The sequence below is a fragment of the Scyliorhinus canicula genome, chromosome 2 (genome assembly GCF_902713615.1).
Source record: "Scyliorhinus canicula chromosome 2, sScyCan1.1, whole genome shotgun sequence".
Lineage (NCBI taxonomy): Eukaryota > Metazoa > Chordata > Chondrichthyes > Carcharhiniformes > Scyliorhinidae > Scyliorhinus > Scyliorhinus canicula.
This window is the reverse complement of record NC_052147.1, coordinates 67,328,550-67,350,860: the sequence shown is the minus strand read 5'-3', so window position 1 is coordinate 67,350,860 and position 22,311 is coordinate 67,328,550.

Here is a 22,311-nt window from a genome sequence, read left to right as displayed (position 1 = left end):
CACTGTAATATATGTAATCTAGGGAGATTTCCAATTGTTGGTGGCCAGTCAATGCCTGTCATTTTGATGGTTACAGTGACCTTTGCATCTGGGTCCTTCCTAGAGTCAGTCAGAGACCTTTGAAATATCTATAACAGACTTTGCTATGTAAAAAAGTTATCTAATTTGTGAAAGCCCATTCAATACATTTAAATCCTTTCAAGTGTTTAATCCTTTATAAAACAAATATTTGTATTCAAAAAGGCTGCATCAAAGACTTTTAATTGTTTAATACCCTCTTTGACCTGTTAATCAAACTGTAAACTTTTCAGCCCCTCAATGTGACAATGATAGATTGTGAAAAACAACCAAGCATTCATAATGTTGTAACGATAGCACTTTGGGTTATGTCAACAAACAGCTATTGAAGCTGCTCAAATAGATTTGTTTTCAATTCTCACTGACAGACCAGCCAGATTTATCCACCCTTCATAACCATTTATGATTTCTCTAAAGATTTGTAGCTCCTACACTGCTGTACAAGGTCCTTGCTCTAGCACAAATGATGTTTGTTTGAACACAACACTGAGTTCGAATGACTCAGTTGGCTTCCCACATTTGGAAGTCACCTCTTTCCCCTGATCCTCTCACCTATCACCGTCAAAATTGGTTTCTGCTAGAAATGGGAGTAAAGCTTAATTTCTGGGCTCAGCCACATATTTAAATATGCTGCAGAGTTTCCCTGATTCCAAGAAAATTCAGGCCATCCTCCTCTCAACTTGCTTTCCTCCCTATCTTTGTATCATCAGTCTGTCCCTTAATCCAAGTCATAAGTATAGATCAGCTTTGTAAAACACCATGAGAAGATGTATTCATTGGCTAGTGGTGTGATGAGCGGCACGGTAACAAGGTGGTTAGCACTGCTGCCTCACAGCTCCTGGGACCCGGGTTCAATTCCGGCCTTGTCGATGTGGCATTTGCACATTCTTCCCATGTCTGCATGAGTTTCCTGAGGGTTCTCTGGTTTCCTTCCACATTCCAAAAGATGCGCAGGTTTGGCAGATTGGCCATGCCAAAATTGCCCCTTAATGTCCAGGGATATGCAGGTTAGGTTACGGGGCTAGGGTGGGGTGGGCAGATTAGTGGACCTCGGTAGACTGCTTGATTATTTTCCAGATCGGTGTAGACCCGATGGGCCAATTGGCCGCCTTCTGCAGGGTAGGGATTCTCAATTCTATAATGGGTAGGCAATGTCATTATAAGATATACATTTACCTGAACCACCTGCGCAAGATCATTAGATTTCTTGTGGTGCTGCTGCCAGGTCCTTAGGCCCATACACCAGAAGCTGACCTTTTAGGCCCATTTGCTTCCATTCCTTGTTGATGGTGATCCGTGTGGGTCTCCTGCAGAATCAGAGCATTCCACTGACCCGCCTGCATCATTAATGCCTCCAGTGCTGCATCCGTCATCCTTGAGCCCTGTCTCTGCCCTGGTCGAAGCTTCTCTTTAAGAGGGGTTGCCAGCTGTTAAGAACAGAGCACAAATGCTGTTCAGCACCTTGCCTAACACAGAGGCAACTGGCAATGCAAAGAGTACACCAGTCGTGAGGTCCCATGCTAAAATCAAGTAAATGAGGTGGGTGGTGCCAATTTTGCATGCTGCCCATCTCCAATGGGAATAAAATGGGCAGCTTGTTGATTCGTAATCCCCGTGCCCAAAATTCAAGACAACAAAATTTTTTGCTCCATTTTTCATCCACTGGGCAAAAATGGAACTTGGTCGTGAAAAGAAATCTCAGGCCTTTGAATGCACTTGAAATGAAAAACATGGAACGAAGTTTGTTAAAATGTCTCACACTTTATTTGGTGCAACTACACGATCACAACCAGAATTAGACTGTGTCTTGTAATATACCATGCTTCCACGTAAGAATTTAAAGGCAAGGTTTAATCTCGCAGCTTGCTAGTAACATTCTACAAATGCATGATGAGGCAGTGGGGGGAGGTGATCTTTCCTTTTTACAAATTGAACCTATTGAAAGAATTGCTTCCAGGCATATTCCGACGGCTTATTTAGTTCATAATCTTTCGAAGCCCTGAATGACCCAAGAATATTTCTGTTGCCTGTCACATCAAAATGTAAATTCTGTGATTTTTACATGCTCTATTTAACACAATGAGAGCATCAGAAGTTCTGTAAATGGATGTAGACACTTGGACATAATTACTTGTCCCAAAGTAAAGCATTAAAAATGCCAACTACTGCTGACAGAATGGACACAAAATACATTTAAATGTAAAAACAATAGATTTAGTATTGAAACAAAAAACACTTATTTTTAAATTTGCCCTTCGTCCTCTGTCACATCGTTCACTTCTTCCGTAGTCCACACTTGAACTGAGCAGTTGTAATAACTAACTTTTAAAACAATTAATGTAATTCTCAAGAAATTATGGATAGACTGAAGTATTAGGCTACCCTTGAGGATTCCATTCAGCACAACATGCAAGCTTATTTTGATAAATGCTTGTACCCTGCAGTATTATTACCTTGTCCAGTCAACCTGTGGTGATTCTTATTGCTGGAGTGTGCCTCTCCAGTATCTTAATTCCCATTTGAAGTATGAATAAATAATGTGATACTTTTGAATATGTAAATTCATCGTTCTGCTATCATTCGAAAACATTCCACTAGTCAAGGAGAAAAAGAATGGCTGGAGAATGAAGGCAAAATTCCACACAGGTCCAAAACGCCTGCAGTAATGATCTATGTTCATGGAGGAAGGTCGCTCTTGAAAGGACTTCTGAAGAAGAGAGTCAAATATGGAGTAAAATTTCCCTGGTGAGACAATCCTTTGTTGCATTTAATTAAGCTGCTGGTCTTTTTATTAAATATCCTTGATGAAGCCCTCTATCTAATCCATCTTAATTAAGGTGAGGTTTCCTTTGTGAGTAAATCTAATTTGGGGATGAATCACATAGCACATATTTTATGAAAAGAGAAATTAGGTTCATGTTTGCTTGGCTCAGGATATTAAGCCATTTTTTTTAAATTTGACGATGGATTTTTTATTGTAGTCCTGCAGACTTTCTAATAACTTAACTGGCTCTAAACTGTGATGCATGTTATTGACTTTATTCGTCACCATCATTAAAAAAATGCCCAGCCAAACCTGTCAATAAAAGTTATTTTTGGGGGTCCTTCAGTATGCAGAGGCTGCTCTCCCGTTGACCCATCAATTTGTTTACATTCTGCCTTTTGCTGTGAATTGGACAATTCAATTCTATCAATTGCAATTTTTTGGTTAGTATATATGAGAGTTTCTATCCGCATTCTTCAGAGGATCTGAGTTCAAATCTCACCTCTGGCTGCTGGTGAACTTGAATTCAGTTGAAAATAATATGGATGGAGAAAGCAGGTATCTGTAAATGTAACCGTGAACCTATCAACATTGCAGTGAAAAGAGGAATTGGTTCACTGATGTCTTCAGAGAGGGAAACCTGCCGCCATGGCCGGGCCTCTATGTGACAATAGACCTATACCGGTAGCACAGTGGTTAGCACTGTTGCTTCAAAGCACCAGGGTCCCAGGTTTGATTCCCGGCTTGGGTCACGAACTGTGCGAAGTCTACAGCTTCTCCCCCTGTCTGCGTGGGTTTCCTCCGGGTGCTCCGGTTTCCTCCCACAAGTCCCGAAAGACGTGCTGTGAGGTGATTTGGATATTCTGAATTCGCCCTCTGTGTATCCGAACAGGTGCCGAAATGTGGCTACTGGGGGCTGTTTACAGTAACTTCATTGCAATGTTATTGTGACAATAAAGATTATTATTATTAAATGACTGATTGGTACTTACCTGCTCTCTGAAACGGTCCAGGAAGCTATTCAGTTGTATCGAACCACTGCAAAGAATTCATTCCATCAGTTTATCCATTTAAACGGGACAAAATGCAAAAAATGAAGATAAAAATGAACTTTATCCTCCTCATTTAATAAAGAATGGTGCATTAACAAATTGTAAAAGTTGCAAGGTTCAAGCTTTGGGAATTCATGGGCGGAATTCTCCTGAATCCCCATGATGGCCCGATGCCGGTGTAAAAAACAGCGCGAACCACTCCGGCGCGGGCCAACTGGAAGTTGCGGAATCCTCCACACTTCCGAGGGCTAGGCTGGCGCCGAAGGGATTGGCGGTGCGCCAGCTGACGTCGAAGGGCTGGCGCGAGTTAGCATGTGCGCAGAACCGCCAACGTGGTTCCGCGCATGCGCAGGGGGGGTGTCTTCTCCGTGCCGGCCATGGCGGAGTCCTCCAGGGGCTGGCGCAGAAGGAAGGAGTGCCCCCACGGCACAGGCCCAACCGCAGTTCGGTGGGCCCCAAACGTGGGCCTGGCCAATGTGGGGGCCCCCCGGGGCCATATCCCCCCCACGCCCCCTCCCGCAGTCCACACCAGACGGCCTACCAGCCAGGTCCCGCCGTGTGGGACCATGCCCAATTCACGCCGGCGGGACTGGCCAGAAACCGACGGCCGCTCGGCCCATTGGGGCCCGGAGAATTGCCGGTGGGCCGCTGCTAACAGGCCCCGACCGGCGTGGCGTGATCCCCCACCTCGCCCGAAAACCAGCGCCGGAGAATATGGCAGCCGGCGTCGGAATGGCGGGGCAGGATTCAAGTCGCCCCCCCGGTATTTGTCCGACCCGGTGGGAGGTCGGAGAATCCTGCCCCATATTTTCTCCGAAACGGAAAATGCTCAGGTTATGCACCTGAAATGTGGGGAAACTCGGATATGTGCTCAAACTCATAGCACCTAGAAACTACAACTCAAATATTAAGGAACCTGCGCCGAAATTCTCCATTCCTGAGAATATATGTTGACGCTGGGGCTGAATTGCTGGATTTCTACGACAGGAAAACTGGCACCGTATCTGGACCAATTCCAATGAAAAACGGTGCCTGATTTGCCGGATTAATGAATGATATTCAGGAGGTTGACAAGCTGTAGCCGCACATACACACTTCACTCCCCACACACCATCCCAGCCAACAAGATGGCACTGGTTGCGCTGAAGCACGCCCATCCTTTGATGGGTCGGTTAGGGCCAGAGGGCACCTTGAGGGTGGGCTAGGGGGACACCTATACGCCCCATGGCACTAAGTTCACAGTGGGCAGTCAGCGGCGTGCGCATCTGCATGGCTGCCTTTCTGGGCGCGGCAATGGTGCTCTGTGTCAGTCCACCCTGACCCGATAGCACACCACCTGGCCACCCCTCCGCTACATCCCCCCGGCCGCATCAGAACCCCCCCCCCCGGTCAGCAGCACAACTGTCAGCACACTATGGCGATGTTGGACACTTTCCGTACCCCCTCTCTCCCCCTCAGCAGCCACAGGGGCTGGTTTAGCTCACTGAGCTAAATCGCTGGCTTTTAAAGCAGATGAAGCAGGCCAGCAGCACGGTTCGATTCCCGTACCAGCCTCCCCAGACATCAGTTGATATGTCTGTCGTAGACAGATATGCCTTCATTAGTTTATGTCTTGTTTCCAATTGAGGGGCAATTTAGCATGGCCAATCCACCTACCCTGAACAACTTTGGGTTGTGGGGGTGTGATCGTCGCAGACATTGGGAGAATGTGCAAACTCCACATGGACAGTGGCCCTCGGCTGGGATTGAACCCGAGCCCTCAGCGCCATGAGGCAGCAGTGCTAACCACTGCCCCACCGTGCGGCCCCAGTTCATTAGGTTATGTTATTTAGTACGTACGTTCTTATGGCCAGAATTCATAGGGACCCATTTTATTGACAGCAAACTCAAGTAAAAAAATAATGCTGTGATATAATAAATATGTACATTTATTTTGCATTATACTCACGTCTATATTATGGGGCTTGCGGTGAAAACAGGCATGAAGCAGGCAGAGTGGTTTAGTATACCCAATGGTGCTGGCAAGATGCACCAACCAAATTCATCCTCACACCTCACTTGATTATGATTGGCACGCTGTCCAATCCCCACTCACGCTAATTATTGGTAGCTCACTGATTGAGGGGTTCAAAGGAGTCAGCAGTGACACCATTTACTGAAATTCTACAAGTAAAGTGCAATTTGACTGTGCTGAAACCGGTTTGGTGCTGCAAACTGAAGATAGCAGGGAGAATGAGTTCCCCATAATTTTCCCACTCTGCTCCGGACACCCTTTGGGGTTTCTGAATGAAGGAGTTGCGGGTTGCAGCTAACGGTCGAGAGCTACTTGCGAAATTGAGAGAGGATCGATCGCTGCAACGTCTTTCCCTCCAGCGGAAAATGGATAGAAACTTCTCTGTTGCAATGCCAGGGACTACCAGGAGGGAAGTAGGTCAAGGATGTGGGCCATGTTGGTATTCCCAAGCAGTATGTTCAGTCAGTGGTGACTTCGGTAATGGCTGCGGAGGGAAATTCGGCTCAATAGTAGAAGAAAATCTAATCCTCCACACTTCCAAGTATTCCATCAGGTAACTTTTTTTTAATAAATTTAGATTAGCCAATTATTTTTTCCAATTAAGGGACAATTTAGCGTGGCCAATCCACCTACTCTGCACATTTTTGGGTTGTGGGGGCGAAACCCACGCAGACACGGGGAGAATGTGCAAACTCCACACGGACAGTGACCCAGAGCCGGAATCGAACCTGGGACCTCAGCGCCGTGAGGCGGTTGTGCTAACCACTAGGCCACCATGCTGCCCTTCCATCAGGTAACTTAATATTAAAGTGAGATACCCTCAATCACGACACAGGAGAGAAGATAGATGATTCAAAGGCTTTAATCATCTGAGAACTGTACAGCAGCCGAGAAATGTGCTCATCACATGTTGCCTGAGTGAGCCTAATCTTATATACCGTTTCCTGAGAGCGGAGCCAGAGGCAGAGTCCCCCAGGGTTCCAAGCCCGGTCTTAAAGGGCCAATGCATTAAAGGTAAGGTACCATTATATCAGCTACTGATAACATTCATCACATTCACCCCCCATTTAAAAAAAACACATAGTCCGTCGGGGGTGAAGTGGAGTTACAATTTCAGTCTTGCGGGTGGTTTGACCGTCTGTGCTGACTTTCTCTGCTCCGGTGGTGGTGCCGTGGATACGGTCTGTATTTATGGTGGTATATCCGGGAGCACGAGTGACTGAGCCTTTGCCCGCCTTGGAGCGGGGGGGGGAGTATCCGGGATGACTAGAGTGATCGGTGCCGGTGACGGCTGGGGGGCAGGGGGCGCTATGGGGGGGGGGGGGGCGCTGTCGGGATCGGCGGTCGGTGCGGGGAGGGGAGCGTCGGTAGGAGGGGGGGGGTCGGTGGGGATAGCGTCGGGGTCGGTGGGCGTGCCAGGGGGTGCCAGGTCTCGCAGGGAGACGGTGTCCTGCCTGCCGTCGGGTGCTCGACGTAGGCGTATTGAGGGTTTGCGTGCAGCGGTTGGACCCTCTTGACTACGGGATCGGATTTATGGCTCCTCACGTGCCTCCGGAGTAGAACTGGTCCCGGAGTCATCAGCCAACGTGGAAGCGAGACCCCAGAGGTGGACTTCCTGGGGAAGACAAACAAACGATTGTGAGGGGTGTCGTTCATGGCCGTACAGAGGAGCGACCTAATGGAATGTAGGGCATCAGGTAGGACCTCCTGCCAGCGGGCAATTGGGAGACTCCTTGACCATAGGGCTAGGAGGACAGCTTTCCAAACTGTCGCGTTCTCCCTCTCCACTTGCCCGTTTCCCCGTGGGTTATAGCTCGTCGTTCTGCTCGAGGCGATGCCCTTGCTGAGCAGATATTGAAGCAGCTCTTCGCTCATGAACGATGTACCCCGGTCGCTGTGGATATAAGAGGGGAAACCAAACAGTGTGAAGATGCTGTGCAGTGCTTTGATCAAGGAGGCCGAGGTCATATCGGGACGGGGACAGCAAAAGGAAGCGGGAGAACTCATCGATCACCGTGAGGAAATAAATGTAGCGGTTGGTGGATGGGAGGGGCCCTTTGAAGTCCACACTTAGTTGTTCAAAGGGCCCAGAGGCCTTTATCAGGTGGGCCCTGTCTGGTCGATAAAATTGCGGTTTGCATTCCGCATAGATCTGGCATGCCTTAGTCATGGCCTTGACCTCCTCTGTGGAGTAGGGAAGGTTGCGGGACTTGATGAAGTGGGCAAGCCGGGTGACCCCCAGGTGGCAGAGGTCATCGTGGATGGCTCTCAGGCGGTCTTTGTGCGCGTTGGCGCACGTGCCACGGGACAGGGCATCTGAGGGCTCGTTGCGCTTCCCTGGGCGATATTTAATATCATACGATTACGTGGAGAGCTCTATCCTCCACCTCAGAATTTTGTCATTCTTTATTTTGCCCTGTTGTGCGTTATCGAACATAAAGGCGACCGACCGTTGGTCGGTGACAAGGGTGAACCTCCTACCGGCTAGGTAGTGCCTCCAGTGCCGCACGGCCTCCACTATGGCTTGTGCCTCCTTCTCGACTGCAGAGTGCCGAATTTCCGAGGCGGTGAGGGTTCGGGAGAAGAACGCTACTGGTCTGCCCGCCTTGTTGAGGGTAGCAGCCAGGGCGACATCTGATGCGTTGCTTTCTACTTGGAAGGGAATGGCTTTGTCCACTGCGTGCATGGCGGCCTTGATGATGCCGGCCTTGATACGGTTGAAAGCTGACTGGGCCTCAGCCGTCAGGGGAAAAACCGTAGTCTTAATGATTGGCCGGGCTTTGTCCGCATATCTGGGGACTCACTGGGCGTAATAGGAGAAAAGCCCCAAGCACCGTTTGAGTGCCTTGAGGCTACGGGGGAGGGGAAGTTCCTTAAGGGGACGCATGCGGTCGGGGTCTGGGCCTAGGACCCCGTTTTCCACGACGTAGCCGAGGATGGTTAGCCGGGTTGTGTGGAACACGCATTTCTCTTTGTTGTACGTGAGGTTGAGGGCCCGGGCAGTCTGGAGGAACGTCCTCAGGTTTGCGTCGTGGTCCTGCTGGTAATGGCCACAGATGGTGACGTTGTCCAAGTACGGGAAGGTAGCCCTTAAGACGTACTGGTCCACCATTGATCCATCGCCCTCTGGAAAATGGAGACTCCGTTTGTAACACCAAAAGGGACCCTGAGGAAGTGAAACAGCCGACCGGCTGCTTCAAACGCCGTGTCGGGGCGGTCCTCTGGGCGGATAGGGAGTTGATGATAGGCCGATTTTAGGTCGACCGTGGAGAATACCCGATACTGGGCGATGTGAGTCACCATTTCTGCTATGCGGGGAAGTGGGTAGGCATCGAGTTGCGTAAAGCGGTTTATGGTCTGGCTATAATCCACTACCATTCGTTGCTTTTCCCCGGAGCGGACTACCAATACTTGAGCCCTCCAAGGGCTGTTGCTGGCCTCTACAACCCCCTCTTTTAGTAGCCGCTGAACCTCTGACTTGATAAAAGTCATGTCTTGGGTACTGTACCGGCGACTCCTGGTGGCGACGGGCTTACAGCCGGGAGTGAGGTTCGCGAAGAGGGGGGGTGGCGCAACTTTGAGTGCCGCCAGGCTGAATACCGTGAGTGGGTGCAGGGGTCCGCCGAACTTCAGTGTCAGGCTCTGGTGGCTGCACTAAAAGTCCAGACCGAGCAGCAGAGAGGTGCAGAGTTGAGGAAAGATGTAAAGTTTAAAACGGGTGTATTCAGCGTCTTGAATTGAGAGGTCAGCATTACAATACTCCGTGATTTGGACCGAATGGGACCCAGAGGCAAGGGCGATAGCTTTCCGTGCTCCCGGAGTCGAATAGGCAGGGAGTGTCATGGCCGTTGATTCGCACCCGCATCATCGAGTTACTCAGGTGTTTCGGTCGTGATTGATCGAGCGTGATCGCTCCTAGTTGCGGGTAGTCAGAGTCCTCGGTTAAATCGGACTCATAAAATGGCTGCCTGGAGTCACAAAATGACCGCCGCCGTCAGTCGCACGTGTCAGGGTTCGAAGATGGCCGCCGCCAAGATGGCGGCTCCCATGACTCGCACGAGGTCGATGGCACGTTGGAAGTGGGCATGTCGGGCCGTCGCGTGGCCGCGTTGCGGGGCCTGTGAGACCGGGAGCTTGATTTCTGGGCCTGGTGAGGATTTTGTTTGTGGCCTTTGGGGCCAGCCAGGCAGACTTTAGCGAAGTGCCCTTTCTTCCCGCAGTCGTTGCAGATCGCGGAGCGGGCTGGGCAACGTTGCCGTGGGTGCTGACCTTGCCCACAGAAATAGCATAGGGAACCCCCGGAGTGAGCGGATCGCCACGCGGCGCAGGCCTGTAGCGTGGCCAAGTCTGGAGGGGATCGAGAGGGGTTTGCAAGGTCCATGGAGTACGTACGGAAGTTACGGTGGGCCGTTTCTAGGGAAGAGGCGAGCGTTACCGTGCCTTGCAGATCCTTTGCCCGTCTCCTAGGAGCCGCTGCCGGATGTACGAGAACCTGATATCGGACACAAAGGCATCGCAAATATGCAAGTTCATGTGGGTTTCTGCCGTCACTGCTTTATGGTTGCAGTTCCTCGCGAGCACAGTGAGTCTCTCCACATACTCGTCCAGAGTTTCCCCGGAATTCTGGCTGCAGGTTGAGAGCAAATGTCTGGCGTGTACCTCATTACTCGGCTTCATGAAGCGTTTCGTCAGTATCTCGACCGCAGCTTCGTAATTTGCAGCGTTTGCGTCGCGGAGGAGAGTCGGTGGCCCACCCTGGCATGTAGTAAACGCAGCTTGCGAGCGCCGCGACATCAGTCGCTGAGGAGTCAATATAGTCCTCAAAACATCGCAGCCAATATTTAAAAAATCCCAGAGCTTCCGGAGTCCGAGCGTCAAGGTTGAGTTTCTCCGGCTTTAGAGCGCTGTCCATCTTGATGTATCAGATGATTAAATTGAGATACCCGCAATCACGACACAGGAGAGAAGATAGATGATTCAAAGGCTTTAATCATCTGAGAACTGTACAGCAGCCGAGAAATGTGCTCATCACAAGTTCCCTGAGTGTGCCTAATCTTATATACCGTTTCCTGAGGGCGGAGCCAGAGGCGGAGTCCCCCAGGGTTCCAAGCCCGGTCTTAAAGGGCCAATGCATTAAAGGTAAGGTACCAATATATCAGCTACTGATAACATTCATCACATAAAGCAAGAATTATTTCTTCTGGATTCCAAGAGCTTTGACTATATTACTTTAATCACATCCTGTTATCGTTGGAATGTGTAAAATAATGTAGTAGAAATATCATTTCAGGAAGTGTTTCTGTCTTCCAGATGTTCTGAATGCTACATAAAGGGAATGCAAATGCCTAACGGGGTGAAATCGTATTAATAATAGTAGAATGTGAGCACTTGTAAAAACTCCTGATGCTGTTTAATGTTAAGGTTAGAAGGCATGATTTCACTCCAAGTGCTGAAGTGCTTTGCAAAACATTATTCAGTACAGAAATGTTACTTTAGCAGTAGGGGCTCTTCTGCAGTCCTTAATACCATCTATGGTGGATAATGTATGCCATTGTTATTGCACTATGAATCTGAAGGCAAATGTTTACAGGTTTTGCAGTATATCATTGTGTATTTTGCAATCTGCAGAGTTATGCACCCTTCAGCAGTGCTGTCTCAAAGTATTCCTGATGCACCTGTTCCCCTTATGAAAAGATGCACATATGACATGCCAAAAAGGGGACAATCTGAAAGTAAAAGTGAATTACTGCGTCTGCTGGAATCGGAAACAAAAACAGAAAATATTGCACAGGCTCAGTTCGTCTGACAGCACCTGTGGAGAGAGAAGGGAGCTAACCTTTTAAATCTGATGATTCTTTGTCAAACTTGGAGGGAACTGGAAATAGGGTCAGATATATACTGTTGTGCGGGGCGGGGGGGGGGGGGGGGGTAGGCATGGAGTGGTGGGGTTGGATAGAAGGCTAGTGGTAGGTAGAGATGGAGAAAAATGTTGAGAAAGACAAAGGGGATGTAAATGAATTGATTAAGGCTAAGAAGGGTACTGGTAGTGGCGCACAAAGAGATTAGAATGTGTTAATGGCAGAATAAAGGTAAACAGTGTGTCAAATGGCAACTAGGAACAGCAAACAGATGGGCCTCGTGGGGTAGGATAGAGGAGGGGGGACAATGGTGAGGGAAAACAGATAGATGGAAGAAATACATTGATAGAAATAGAAATGGGATAAAGGTGGAGGAGAGAGTTTGCAGTCTGAAGTTGTTGAACTCAATGTTAAGTCCAGAAGGCTTTAATATGCCTTATCGGAAGATGAGGTGCTGTTCCTCCAGTTTGCACTGGGCCTCACTGGAACATTGCAGCAGGCCAAGGACGGACAGGTGGACATGAGAGCAGAATGGTGAGTTGAAATGGCAAGCGACAGGAAGGTCTGGATCCTGCTTGCAGATGGACTGAAGCTGTTCTGCAAAACGGTCACCCAGTCTGCATTTAGTCTCCCTCTCCATGTAGAGTTGACAGTCAATATCTGAAAGCAACTGGTGGGCTCCCAACAATAAGTATTCTTTATCTATATATGAATAAGCCACATTGTGAATGATTGTGATTCAGTTATCGGCTCTGGAACTGGGAATTCTACGACAGGTACAGATGGCAGACAGCTGAATACATGGGCATTCCAAGTGTCCCGAAGTGAGTCACCGCAACACTACGGCAGGTGAATATGTCTTGCTTGTCGAAGCCTGGACATTTACATGAAAGATAATGAACCTTGCTAATTAACAATGGTTAATTAGATGGTCCATGAAAGTGTAATTACCGCTGGCTGTTATGCAGGCTGGAACAAAGGACTGGAATTTGAAATGCTTTAGCAGAAAATAGCTCTCCTGCTATTGGTAGTCTGCCCTCTTAAGACAATCAATTAAAAAGCTAATACTTCTTTTAACAGTTGGGTCTGGAGTTTCCTGTGTATTTGCCCCCAGGGACAAAGCCAGTGAAATGAAAAATGAAAATCGATTATTGTCACGAGTAGGCTTCAATGAAGTTACTGTGAAAAGCCCCTGGTCGCCACATTCCGGCGCCTGTCTGGGGAGGCTGGTACGGGAATCAAACCATGCTGCTGGCCTGCTTGGTCTGCTTCAAAAGCCAGCAATTTAGCTGAGTAAGCTAAACCAGCACCTGTGCACCCAGTGCAAGGTGAAAAGCAAATAAGTGGCCTAAAAATCTCAAAAATGTGGGGTGTAAGTGAGTTATGTGTCGAAGTACAATACAGGCAAATCGCCTTGATCCTGCCAAAAACATCTTTACCCATAATAATGACCTCGCCCTTAAATTACAAATCTTTATCTCTGTCATTTCCAGATATCAATCTACTAAACTTCCTCTGAACCACCTGCAATGCATTTACATCCTTGCTCATTTACATCCTTGCTCAACTAAGGAGGCTAAAACGGCACAGTATTTGAGATGTGGCTTTGCGAATACTTTGTATAACTGAATAATGCTGAATAACTGAATAACTGAACAAGGTCATTTCCCTCACATTGTCTTGCAATTTCTGAGCATTTAAAAATAAACTCATCTTCACCAACATATTTGAGATTTTTTTGTTTTCTTTGAACACATTTTTATGGCATAACTGTAGGTCAAGTTAAAAGCTGAACAAGTTCCCCAGTTGCAGGTTGTTAAACCTGCTGGATTGAATTGTCCATTTTGTTTTCTAAATCCGGTTGCAGGCGGTTCTGCTAGCGCTATAACTGCCAGCCGGAATGGCGGAATTGCGCACGATTCCGCACTTTGAACCTCATTAATTACGCATAGATGAGTCGCTTTCTAATCACCTGGTGGGTCAGGAGCTGGTTTGTTTGCCCCCCGCCCCCACCCCTCCCCCTATCAGCTGGTGGATTCAAAGGTCCGGGTACCATATTTAAACGTCAGTACAACACATGCGACTCAATCTGATCAGTCCACCTTTCATCAGCAGACTACTAAAGATGGCAGCCAGTCAGAAGCAAAAGGCTAGCGGCCGGAAAATGAAAGCAGCATCCTACATCAGCCACCAGGCTCTTCACACTTTGATCCATGGAGGCTGGGTGCAGAGGCATGTCTTCTACCACAGGGATGGTGCCAAGAAGTACCTGAATGTTGCGCCTCCGGCCTGGGAGGTCATCACCCAGGAGGCAGCACGGCTGGCAACAGCATCCTAAGTGCCATTCAGTGCAAGAAGCAGATGAATCATCTCATCCACTCCGTTAGGGGAAGTCATCTCTCAGTTCCCTCCAGTTTCAAACTCTTAACATGGCATCGTGTACTCAAATGGCTACTGACTTCATGTATCACACACATCCAACAGAAGGGAACACCTATCAACACACTTTATCTCATGGAGACATTCACGTCACCACCATCCCATTTATCATGTTTTTCACACTTCTCTTAGGAAAACATAATCTGTTAGCAGATAAGAAGGACTGTTAACAGATTCCTATTTTTAAATTCTGTGGGCAGGATCCACCGGCAGTGCTCACTCGGCGACTGGAAATTTCTGCCCGAGGTCAATGGACCTTTACATGGTCCATGTCCCGCCGGTAGTGATCCTGCAGCGGGCGGGGCAGAAGACCCCAGCCCTGTAACTTTGTAGTTTATACACTGAAATATTTAAACAAAATCCCATGAAAAAATAAAAAATGTGGTGTGGTTACATTGAGTACGTTTTAGATACTAGACGCTCATTTGGGATTTCTTGAGGACATTTTGAGTGACATATCCGAGAATTCCTCCGCTAGAATGTGACTGAATCCTATTTAACTGTTTGAGACTGGAAAGAGTCATTTCCCCAAGTGCAAGCTGTTCAGTATCTTGCCGAACGATAGTTTTCCATCTGCCAGTTTCTTAGCCAGAATAGACTCGTAAGATTAAAACCCTCGGGATAGGGAAATCCTGCTCCACTCACACTGTAGGATTCTAGCTGGGGCCCTCAATCACTCAAAGGAAAGAAGAGTGTTGGCCGAACACCTCCTCGCAGGACACTCCATGGATGATTAGCCACGGAGAGTCTCCTCAGCCTGTTACATGCATAGAAACATAGAAGATAGGAGCAGGAGGAGGCCTTTTGGTCCTTCGTCCCTGCTCCGCCATTCATCACGATCATGGCTGATCATCCAACTCAATAGCCTAAACCTGCTTTCTCCCCATAGCCTTTGATCCCATTCTCCCCAAGTGCTATATCTCATTGCCTCTTGAATATTAAGTTTTAGCATCAACTATTTCCTGTATGAATTCCACAGGCTCACCACTCTTTGTGCGTAAATGTCTCCTTATTTCTCTGAAATGGTTTACTCTTGTTATTGTAGTTCCACTGTAGTTCCACTGTTACTTACAGCGCTGCATGTATTCTCTGTTACTGTTTGTTCCATTGTTACTCACTGTGTTATATATTGTTGTTCTTCCGTGGCTCCGCCCCACTGGGAGTTGTATATAGTTGACTGATCTGTAGCCCTGTCTCCAGTCTGGGTTCAGCAGCAGACAGGCTACATCTTAGAGTATTAAAACCATGACTTTGTCTTCTACAAGTTGCCTCGTCTGTAATTGATGATGCATCAATTTAATAGTCTAAGATTGTAGCACCAGTTTTTTTTCATTTTGTCAAGGCCCGCAACCCGCCTTACTCCATCGAGGAGGTCAGGACCATGACCAGGGACTGCCATGTGTGCGCGGAGTGCAAACCGCACTTCTATCGGCCAGGCAGAGCGCACCTGGTGAAGGCTTCCCACCCCTTTGAGCGCCTCAGCATCGACTTCAAAGGGCCCCTCCCCTCTACCGACTGTAACATGTACTTCCAGAACATCGTTGATGAGTATTCATGTTTTCCCTTCACCATCTCATGCCCTGACATGACCTCGGCCACTGTCATCAAGGCCCTGAACAATCTTTTCATCTTGTTCTGTTCCCCCACCTACATCCAGAGTGATCGGGTCTCCTCGTTCATGAGTGATGAGCTGTGTCCGTTTCTGCTCAGCAAAAGCATCACCTCAAGCAGGACTACCAGCTCAAACCCCCGGGAAAACGGACAGGTGGAGAGGGAAAATGCGATGGTCTGGAAGGCCGTCCTCCTGGCCCTACGGTCTAGAGGTCTCCCAGTCTCCCGCTGGCAGGAGGTCCTTCCTGATACGCTCCACTCTATCCGGTAGCTTCTGTGTACTTCCACCAACGAGACCCCTCATGGACGTACGTTTGTCTTCCCTAGGAAGTCCACCTCAGGGGTCTTGCTCCCGTCCTGGCTGACAGCCACAGGGCCTGTCCTCCTCCGGAAACATGTGAGGAGCCACAAAACCGATCCTCTGGTTGAGCGGGTTATGCTTCTTCATGGCACATCTATTCTACGTGGCACATCAGGACGGGTGGCAGGACATGGTCTCCCTCCGGGAACCTGGCACCCACTGGTTCCCCACCCGACCTACCACCGTCTATCTCCATTACCATCGCCCCCGCTCCTGCACCGTCTCCCTCTCAGTCAACGCTTCCGGAAGAAGAGGACGACATGCTCCCAGAGTCGCAGGTCTCGACACCAGTGCCCACACCACAGCTGGGACTGAGGCGATCACAGCGTCCTGATAGACTTAATCTATAAGTCTGCTTTACCCTCACTGGACTTTTTTTAACAGGGGGTGAATGTGCTGAACCACTGTTATTATAGTTCCGTTGTTGTTGCATTGTTACTTACAGCGCTGTATATATTCTCTGTTACTGTTTGTTCCATTGTTACTCACTGTTATATATTGTTATTCTTCCATGGCTCCGCCCACTGGTTGTTGGGTTCAGCAGCAGACAGGCTACATCTTAGAGTAGTAAAACCATTACTTCGTCTCCTACAAGTTGCCTTGTGTGTAAATGATGATGCATCAACCCTGAATCCTCAGTGTGACCCTTGGGGTGGGATTCTCCCCTACCCGCCTGGGTGGGCGGCCCGGCAGCAAGGAGCGCCAAGGAATCCTCAACACCTTCAGGGGCTAGGCCGGCGCCGGCAGGGTTGGCACTGCGCCAACCGACGCGAAAGATGCTTGGTGCCGTGCCAACCGGCCCTGAAGGGGCTCCGCCAGCCGGCGCGAGAGCGCCAGAGTGTGCTGGCATCATCCCAGCGCATGCGCAGAGGGATAGTCTCCGCACCGGCAATGGAGGAGGTCCACAGCAGCCGGTGCGGAGGGAAAGAGTGCCCCCATGGCACTGGCCCACCCGCAGATCGGTGGGCACCGATCGTGGGCCAGGCCACCGTGGGGGCACTCCCCAGGGCCAAACCCTCCCCCTGGGCCCCTCTGAGGACCCCGGAGGCCGCCCGCAGAGCCAGGTCCCGCCGGCATAAATCACAACAGGTCCTGATCGGCGGGACCTGGCTCTGTGGGTGGCTGGTGCCGGTGCTGTGGGGGCACTCTTTCCCTCCGCACCGGCTGCTGTGGACCTCCTCCATTGCCGGTGCGGAGACGAACCCCTTTACGCACCGGCGTAAATCACAACAGGCCCTTACCGGAGGGAGCAGCCTAACACGGGCAGCTGCTCGGCCCTTTGTGGGCCGGAGAATCGCCGGGGGGGGGGGGGGCGCTGCCAGTGGCCGCCAATCGGCACAGCGCGATTCCCCCCCCCTGCCAAAACCCCGGCGTCGGAGAATTCGGCAGCCGGGTGGGGGGAGGGGGCGGGATTCACGCCGCCCCCTGCGATTCTCCAGCCCAGCAGGGGGTTGGAGAATCCCGCCCTGGTTCTGGACACTCCCATCATTGGTCACCCGCTCCAGCAGTGCAGACTTCTGAAGGCGTTTCTGCTCCTGAACAGGAGACCCTTATCAAGCTAGGCTATTCCAGGGCTCAGGCCACCAGAGGACATTCGCCAAGGTCATCATAGGGATCAGGATGTGGCAGTCAGCACGTTGACTCCATCTCTGCTGTGGATTTCGGGACTGCACCAAAGAAGAGTGAGGAAAGATTGAAAATGTTGATGTCGCTTCTGGTTTACGGGCATGCTATCAGTGTCAAACAAATTCATTTTTGAAATCCACTCAGTGATAGTGTGCCACTTTGAAATGAATGTGATGAAATGGCAAGCTTTGTCACCACTGTCGAGGCACTGGACAATTGTGATTTTACTTGAACCCGGCACCCGCCACAATTTCAACGGCAAAACCGATTCTCCACCCAATCGCCTTTTCGCAATTGCAGCGTCGGCCGATGGAGAAACTTGCCCCTTATTCCTAACACACCTCAATATAGATTACTTTAAACTATGCTGACCTCAAACAGGTTTTGGAACAGGCCGACGAACTGCCCCCAAGTATCCAGGAAGCTTTCCTCTGACCCTCGGATGACGTACTGAATCTTCTCCAGGTGGAGAAATTCAGAAAGGTCAGCGAGCCAGTCTGAAGCTGTGGGTGGTGCTGCCGATCGCCAGCCGAGCAGGATTCTCCGGCGTGCGATTAGGGAAGCGAAAGCAAGGGCATTGGCACCCTTCAAACCAGAGGAGTTCTGAATGACAGTATCTCAGGGTAACTCTAAGAAGGGTTTAACATTAGCCCAGCGTGTCTGTGACGAGCAGAAAACTAGAAGTTTCAATAAGAATTCCAATTAAGGGACAATCCACCTACCCTGCACATCTCTGAGTGTGGGGGTGAGACCCATGCAGACACGGGGAAAATGTGGAAACTCCCATGGACAGAGACCTGGGGTCGGGATCGAATCTGGATCCTCAGCCCCATGAGGCAGTACTGCTAACCACTGCGCCACCGTGCCACCCTAGAAAACCAGAACTACTTCTCTAGCATCTTTTACACAGCAAAATGTCCCATGGTGCTTTACAGGAGCACCACACTGCATGAGCCACATAAGGAGGTGTTAGGGAAAAGAGGTGGACTTTAATGAATATTTTAAAGGCAGCAAGATCGTTAGCAAGGGGAAGAGGTTTAGGAAGAGAATTCCAGATCTTAGAGTCTTAGCAACTGAAGGCACTGCTGCCAGAGTTGGAGAAAGTAAAATAACGGTCTGTTCAAGAGGCCCGAAATGCAAGTGTGCAGATATTTCAGGTGGGGAATAAGTTCAGAAGTAGGGAGGGGAATAAGTTCAAAAGTAGGGAGGGGTAAAGATGTGAAGGGTTTGAAAATATGGATGGGAATTTTCAAATCAAGATGTTGCCTGTTGAGGGACCAGCGATCAAAGGCATGAAAGGACAGGACTTGGTGCAAGTTAGGGCACGGAGAGCAGACTTTTCGATGACTTCAAGATTTGGGACGGTAAAACAAAAGTGACCAGAAACTGACAGGATTATCGACAAAAACAGACACATGGGAGTAAGCACAACTACTTTGTTGAGTGCCAGTATGGGTACAACAATTGCATAATATTACACAAGGTGATAATTTGATTATGTAGCTGCTTCATTATGTTGAGATACAATGTCATAGATCGTGACTTTGTTTTTGAGTGTAACGCATCAGACAAGTTAAAATCCTTTTTCACATCTTCCCGTTGCCATCAATAGAAATATAAATTGGAAAAGACGTAAATCCAACTGCTAATTTGCCGTCACCCATTTCACACTATCGCACAAAGTCAAAATCTACCATAACTTGTTAGAATTCTCAGCTGGGAAGTCAGTCAATGCACTCAATTGCGTTTAACTGTTTAAAATGTCTCACTCTTCAATAGACTGAAAATTACCCAATGCTTTTATGGCAATGTTAATCAATAATGCTCTGGTGGGGATATTGATTGACCAGAGTCATAATGACCGAGTGATGGAACTGAAAAGGCTAAAGAGGTACCGCCTGCAAGCAATTTATTGTTCAATCGACTGCAATTAAGCCTGATGGAAGTCTATATTTGTGGGGTAATCAGTGGCAGTTATCATACTAAAAACAATAAGTAAATTGTTGTATTCTTCAGTTGCTGTTGCATGACTTATAGCACAGAACAAAAGGACAAAATACTTCCCTTGATGAATATAGTTCACCCAAGGGTACTTTCCCTTGACTAACTGACAACAAGAAGTGGATATAATTACCTTTCAGACTGGTAAATATTATTGGATCTGTACTGATCTTAAGAGGAATGTGGCGTTCCACACAACTGGGTCATGATAATGGAGGGAATTTATCAACTGACCTTTTCTAGCACTTGCATATTTCAGAGTCGAGGAGAAATTATAGTGGTCTGCTAATTTCTTTTAAATGAGGGAGAAAATTTCAAAGTAACATTAAGTGATATATACCTAGGAATACATTCCTTTTGGTTTAGGGTCACACAATGTACCGTGACTTCAGCAGAGTGTTTGCGCAGGCTTTGAATAGATCACCATCTTTCATTGTCTCAGCAATCATTAATAAACTTCTCATCGTGTTTCACAAGCATCCAGAGTCTGGGCACCTCCAAGCCTTTTCTCTTTGTGGTAACAGACAAATATAACACAAGAGAAAACTGCCGACTAGGATTGAGGCAGGAAAAATCATTTTGAATTCATCGACTGGCATTGGGAGTAATTGGGGATTCTTGGGACGGGTCTCCCACACACAGAAAAAACATTTTGATTGCAACTGTAAGTTGGGGAAGACTTGCTTGCATTGAAGTGAGTGGGGTCTGGGCTTCAGGGACCATGCACATGGCAAAGCTAAACAGCCTGTTGGAGTTGAGGTACATCTAAAAACAAAGCCAGGCAGCAAACCCAAATGTCTCAAAGCTAGAACTGTACCATATGCCACCAGGCCTAAAGTTGAAGAAGAACTAGAAATATTAGTACAAACAGGAGTTATTGAACCTTTGCCACAAATGATTGGGTAACACCTATCGTTCCTGTATTTAAATGGGATGGTTCAGCAAACATTGGGGATTTTAAAAACTACTATTAGCCCAATATTGTGTGTAGGTTATTATCCACTGCTGCTGATTGAAAGCTTATTTGTTGGACATTGTGGTGGGCAGAAATTCTGTAAAATTGATCTTTCACACGCTTTTGCAGCTGCAGATGAATGTGGTTGCCAAATAACAGCCACTACTCACCATCATGATGCACAAAAGTCTGCTTCACATGGAACAATTTCTATGCCTGTTCTTTTTCAAAGATCCTCAGGCCAAATTCTAAGTGGGTTGAGAGGAACGCAATTTTATTTAGGTGATATCCTCATCACCAGTTCGAGTGAAAAGGAACACTTGGAGAACTTGAAAGTTACCCAAAGCGGCAACCTGAGTCTTGGGAAGGAAAAAGTGTCACCTTTTCAAGTCGTCCATAAATTACCTAGGCCATTTCATCGACAAAGATGGTTTGCACAAGGAGCCAAAGAAAATATCAGCATTCTTAGAATCACCATGTCCTAAAAATTTGACACCATTTAGGGCGTTTATAGGATTTATCGATTTATTATGCTAAAGTTGTGTTTTGCTATGTGTCAAACAGGAATGGCATTGGTCAGAAGAAGGTAAAAATGCACACAGTGAAGTGAAAAAAGCTTTTGAGAAGTCAGAGCTGTTGGTTCATTATAACCCCAAGCTGAAGTTGCAATTGCCTTGCGATGCTTCACAGTATGGAGTTGGCGCGGTCGTCTCACACATTATGCCTTCAGGAGAGGTTGGCATTTGCACCATGCACTCTTACTGGTGCAGGAATGAATTAAGCTCAGCGAGGGGAAAAAAAAGCTTTGAACACCATTTTTGGTGCAAAATAATTCACCAATACATTTAGAGGAGCCTTCTCTTGATGGACATCAACTCTTTAAGCTGTATAAAACTATACCTTCTTTGGCAGCTATTAGATTGCAAAATGGTCATTGTGAGTGGCAAATACAGTGGATTCAGTTGAAAGAATTACAAGTGAATTGCTGTTTCACCTGGAAGTACAGTTTAGGGCCTTGGGAATTTCCTCTTTCCTACACCGGAGCATCACCTCAGCACCAAAAATCAAGCCTTTGCTTTCAGACTAGTCAGGGACCCTCTGGTGTCCCAACTCACTGTTCCTCTCCGCCATAGAGATTGCTTCTACCTCCTTTCCATTCAAATCTCTCAGAACCAGTCCAAAGTGACCCGAAGCTCCTGAGGTTTTACTTATGTACTTTTCCTTTTATCAGCCTGGTAACCTTTAATCTTAGGCCTGTCCTTCACAATGAGGATTTTCCCTGGAGATTCTTGTTCCAGTGCAAGTGAATCTTCCAGCCTCACCTGAGCGCCACGTGAATTCATTCTCTTGAATCCAAGCGCCTGCTTGCATTATCGCATGATGAACCACTTTGCCTTGCTCCCGAGAGCTGTTTTGCAGGATTGTAGCAGTCAAAGTTGTCTGTGAGTTTCAGGGACATCTCCGAAATCCTTCCCCTCTCAAAGTCCATCTGCATGGCAATGTGAATCATGTGAACCTTGTATCCTGGTAGAAATGCTGATTAACTATCCCT